Raw genomic sequence first — 5,832 nt, forward strand, 5'->3', positions numbered from 1 at the left:
TCCACTACCAGATATCGAATAAAGCTATTCTACGGTATCTTCATCTAGGGCGAGTGTTGAAATAAAATGATCGTTAAAGATGCGGCAAGTATTTCGTAAGCGAGAAAAATGCAAATACCCTCTGTAGATATTTCTTTCATAAAAATTTGCTTCGTATTATATTTAACTGATAAACTTGTTCTGTAATTAGGGTTAAATTCAATTGTGCATTGTTTTAGCACGTCTAACTCGCTGTTGTAACTACTTAATTTATATTATTCTGAATAAATTAAACTCTGTTGTTTCGTCTCAATTATTTTCATTATAATTAAAATTTTATACCGGGCGGGATTGAACCGGGATGACGTTCTTAGTAAATAACTCTGAATTGCGGAGATATATCTTTAAGGGTCGTCTCGATAAATTAATACCACTAGTTACAATTCTTCCGAGGAGAGGTATATTTTAACTTGCCAACTTGTTTAATAAGTCATAAACTAACTTAACGTCCTCGTAGATTTTTTAATAAGTCATAAAGTAACTTAACGTTGAACACGACTGCCCTGTCTTTGAGGTAGACAACGGTTGGTCGCTTTGATCTTCAGGTAGCCTAGTAATAGTCCTTTACTATTCTTAGCTTTTTAAATGAGTACAGCGCATTTTTCTGTAAAAAAGGTTTCAACATTTGAATGCTTTGAACAAAGGTCCAGTTTCTATTTCCTATAAAAAGCGTAACCTTTAATGTTTAAAATCACAATCTCAATTTAGTCAGAAAAAAGTCAAGTATGCCGGGTTATTTTGCAGCAGAGCGGACTTAAATGGGCAATTTTTTACGGAAAAACTAATGGTAACGCTACTAGAGCTAGTCAGTTATTTCGTATGCGCTATCCCAACAGAAGACCCACCAATAACACCGTTCTCAGAGCTATACGGGACTTCGACCTCAACGGAAATGTCAATCCAAGGTTTCGTCGAGGTGGTCAACATAATGTAAACATGGATGAGACCATTCTCGCATTTTTTATTGCATATCCAGGATCCAGCATTAGAACTCTTATAAGGTATCTAAAGAAAGCTTATTCAAAAAGGTACGGCCTCCTTCTACCAACTTGTTTTTGTTCATGTCCTCGTATCTCAGTGAAAAATAGGCCAATTTTCACAGATCAAATTTTATTTTATGTTTTAGAGTATGCTCTACAAGTTTGAAACTTTTCCGCTACCACCTACCGTTGAAAAAATAGTTTTTCCAAAACCTTGAAAAATGATTCGATTTTTCTGAAATTCCATAATGAAGGCATTTACTGTCTACTACACCTTCCCTGAAAATTTAAAAATTATAAATGAAATAGTTTTGGAGACAAATGCACTTATTATTATTATTATTATGATTATTATGTATATTATCAACATATTACCCTATAGAAATGAGCGATAAATGAAGTCGTTAACCGCTTCCTTTAAATAAATTTTACTTTAAAAGTGACTGGCCATTTTGAAACTTTCCTGTTTTCGAGTTATCATACTTAACTGCAAAATAACGTATATTAGGTCATTTTCTAGCCACACAACGTAAGAAATCAGTGTTCATGTTGCTATTTGCTCAATGGCTGCCCTCTTACGTCTTTTATGAGATGAGTTTCCCTCTAATGAACGAATCTCCTGGATCAATACCCAACTTAGATTAAAAAAAGTTTTTTCGGAAAACACAAAATATTTTTCTCGCTTGGTTTTAATTTGAGAGTGGCAATGATAGAACAATAATGCCTATTGTTTTTCTATGGGCTATTAAATAGCCGTATTCAGTTAACAGAGATACATCTAGCGGTCAATTACCCGCTCAATTATCGTCTGCTAAACAAACGGTTTACGTTTAGAAATAACAAAGCTTTTACATAGCAGATTAACTGCAAAGGCGCCCTTTTAAAATTATTTTTCATAATAACAAAGTTTTAATTTGCAGATCTTAGTGTCTAACAGCTCAGCATTATATCCTACAAATTTCTAAAGAACATAACAAATTCAGCATGTCTAACCCTTTCCGTTTGAAGATAACACAGTTTGGTATTTAAGGCCTGCCTTTTTCAATAGAACAGCACAGTTAAGCATTTAGTCAGCGGTTCTGGTAAGAACACTGCAATACTATCTGCCAAAACTGCACTTATAGAGCAGATATTAGAAATAACAGGAGCTACGACCAAATTTGCCGATTTTAAGAAATCTACTGAAGAAGATCTTTAAGCCCAAAAATGACTTATGGATTTGGAAACACAGGTAAAGGAATTACTTCATTTAAATAAAGAGATAACCTAAATTGTATGATAGCGAGCAACGCACTTGTTATCATTAATAATATCCCCGAAATAATCGGTCCTGATGCAAAATCTTGATAGACTGACAGTAACACAACTTTTCAAAGTTCAATTGGACTTTCCTGAGATGCAATGCGTCTTCATCTTTTTTGCTTGCAGAAGTTTACCAATCCGTGTCTCCTTACCAAGTCCTAAAATAATTCAGAAGTATTCGAGTCTGCAAAAACGCTCACAAACAACTCATTTCCAGATAGTCATCAGCTTAAAATGGCAAAAATGTTCCAGAAAGGACGAAAAGCCCTAACGAAAACAATTCAGAACCAAAGTGAGCGCTTCTGCAGAAGCAAATTTGTCAAACAGTAAAGCTCAGACCTTTACTACGTGATGAAGTCCAGAAGGACGATCAAATTTAAATATTGTAGGTACACAGCGATAACCAACCAAAGTATCATTTGGTCATTATGTGACCTCGTCTTACCGTGGTCTCACAATTAACATTGAATCTCTGTTGAACAAGGTGCATTAGCTTAAAGCTCTTGTGTATACGACAAACCTGCCTTCGTGGCAATCAGTGAATCTTGGATTCACCGTGATATTGCCTTGAAACTTAATAATCTTTTTGGTTACCACTTTTTCTTTTGGAAAAGAAGGCTGCGTCCTATTTTGTTACGAGTCAATGTTCGGCATTGTGCAGCATTGCCTTCGGCTTTCAAAACAAGCTTGCTTGACCTCCCTCCTCGAATTGCACCCTGGATCGATGCTTTCCTCTCTGATTGGAAACTGAGTTTGCTTCAAAGGGTCATATTCCGAATGGATCCCTGTACCTTGTGGTGAGGCTCAGTGATTGGTCCTTAATTGGTCCATCACTTTTCATTATTTTCATTAATGGTCTACCAAGTGCCATTCACTATTCATTACTCAACCATGATATCAAGTTGGAAAAAGCCATCAAAACGGTGGCAGTTCTACAGAGTGATTTCCAATCTGTCGAAAACTAAGCCCTGAAAATGTTATGCGCTTTAATCGCGAGAAGTCTGTTTTAATGCTTATTGGAAAAAACAATCTCGGTCACAAGAACATTTTAATCGGTGAAGTCATTAAAATTGTCAGTGACGTCCAAGACTGAGGGGTTGTTGTATCGAGCAATATGAATTAATCGTGTTCCTCTAGAGGTGCGGCTGCGATAGTTACCCCGATTCTCTTGACGCTTCGTCACTCATTTTCTTAAATGCCAGAAAAGAGCTTTGGCATACTTAACGGCACATTCGTTCATCCTCATATGGATTTCTGCTCTAGATTTTGATATCCTCATCTCATGAAAGACCAAGACCTATTGGATCGAGAAAAGCACCAGGCTAAGACATGACGACTGCCTCACGAAGACGTCTTCACTACCTTCACCTGTTGCTGTTAGAAACACGACGCCATACGCACCGACCTCATTGAATGTTTAAAACTCTTGAACAATTTCTACTCCATTTGGCCTTTCAACACTATAAATGGACAGCAATTCTTCACAAATAGGATTGTTAATGAGTGTCACTTTTTCTAAAAAAAAAAGTTTTTAATAATTATTTGTATCTCATTTCTAGTTTTAACTTTCGCTCTTTACGGAACGTTTCCAAAAACGATTTATATCTTGGAAATAAAGTGATCGCGCCTTCTCGAACGTAGGGAGCTTGCACACGGTCATCTATTTCATTTCCCCCCTCTTATCTACAGCATATACACAATTAATCCAATCTAGAGAGACGTTCCCTTGATGCGTAGTAGTGGATTTCGGCGCATTTGAAGTTATTGCTCTCAATAGTTTGGATAAGATAAGGAAAAAAACCGTTAAAGTTATTGAAGTTTCCAAAAAAAGGACACCTGTTAATCTACCTGATAAAGAATTTAGTCGTTATAAAACGATTACGACAAAGGATTTAAGAAGTAATTTGGAAGACCAGATTCAATTGCTTAAGACGCTATTCATTAAAAAACTTAAAAATCAATACTTTTTGAAATTGTTCCTAAACGAACCAAAACGACGCTGAGGACATGACGGGGTTGTAAAAAGGTAAGACCATACGTGTATAATTATGTTTCACACAAGTGTATATCTAAAAATTTTAAACCCTATCCCCTTGACGAGTACCTAGCCATGCCATCAGCCCCGTGTCATAGTGAGCGCTTGCAGTTAACTAGGGCGCGTGATAGTTTGGGGCATATTTTACTCGATAGAGGGCTCGTCATTTTGGTAAACACGTAATTCCCACTTCACTCAACACAAAGCTATCACTTAATATTTGGGTTAACTCTGACGCTTATGGTAATATTTAAAGCATTGCTTTGTTTCTTAAAAAAATAATTTTTACGATTCATTATTAGTTTTATTATTAGCTTACTGAATTTCAAAAAATGAAATTAAATCAGAGCCATATTTTAAGTGTAAGTCAACTTTAAAGCGAGTGTAACTAGTTTTGAAAATTCAGAGAGCAGTAATTTAATTTCAAATACGATAGGGGTTATCACAGTGGTTTGTTAAGCAGAATCTTCATTTAACGGATAATCTTCCACTAATCCTGGCTTGGCGCACGCTTTCGAAATTTCCATAAGGTGATAGGTTACTAAGCTGCCACTGACCTCTCACCCTTAAATTCTATCAACAGCACTCTTATAGTTTAAAAAACCTGATTATTGTTGATCAAACATCAAACATCCTACTTAATACTAAATTTAATGTTTTGAAAATTAGTCTTTCCCCCAAATGTAAAACGGTACAAATCGTGTTTGGATCCCTTTCGCATTGAAATTAACTTTACAAAAGGAACAGTCACTATTTTCTTTAAATGGCAAAGACCGGATTTATTTTCACTTGGGGAGAATGACTTTGTCGAGGCGATTAGCAGGCGTCAAGGTTAAATTTTCCTCCTGCACGAGATGGAAGCAACAGAACACGCCGTGTGCTCCAATCGCTTCGGAGAACGATAGTTTTAGGGAGCCAATGAGATTGGATTTTCTTCAGGGGAAAAACGAGGGGGAAATGAGGTGCTTTCCAAGCGTGACCGGGTTTCGGGGCATCGCCCAAAATCATCTTAGCTTATTCATTCTAGTTCTAAATAGTACGTTGTGCATGAAATACACTTTTCTTAATCTTGAGTCATTGAAAACGAAAGTTATTTTTTGGGTTTGTTTTAACCTTATCTGTGTTGCCATGCATTGAAGTCTTTAGTCGGTTTTACAGCTTTCTTCGGAGAGTTTTCTAATTTTCAAACCATGATTAGGATTTTGAAGTGGAGTCAACGATACAACCATTGTTCAGGTATTGTACAGGTCGGTGCAAATTCAAGGAAAGATTTGATGTTGAACAATTTATCCGAAACGATACCTCTTTGGATCTTAGACACAAGATGAAAAATATTATTATTTGAAGAAAAATCTGAATACAAAGTCACCTTTTTCTGCATAGGTGCATAAATTTATTTCATTGATTTTTTATTTTTATAATTATTAATAAGTATACAACAAATAAGATATATAATTTTCAAACAGACGGTTTGAA

This window comes from Leiobunum rupestre, chromosome 3, assembly GCF_980474605.1.
Source record: "Leiobunum rupestre chromosome 3, qqLeiRupe1.1.hap1, whole genome shotgun sequence".
Taxonomy (NCBI): domain Eukaryota; kingdom Metazoa; phylum Arthropoda; class Arachnida; order Opiliones; family Sclerosomatidae; genus Leiobunum; species Leiobunum rupestre.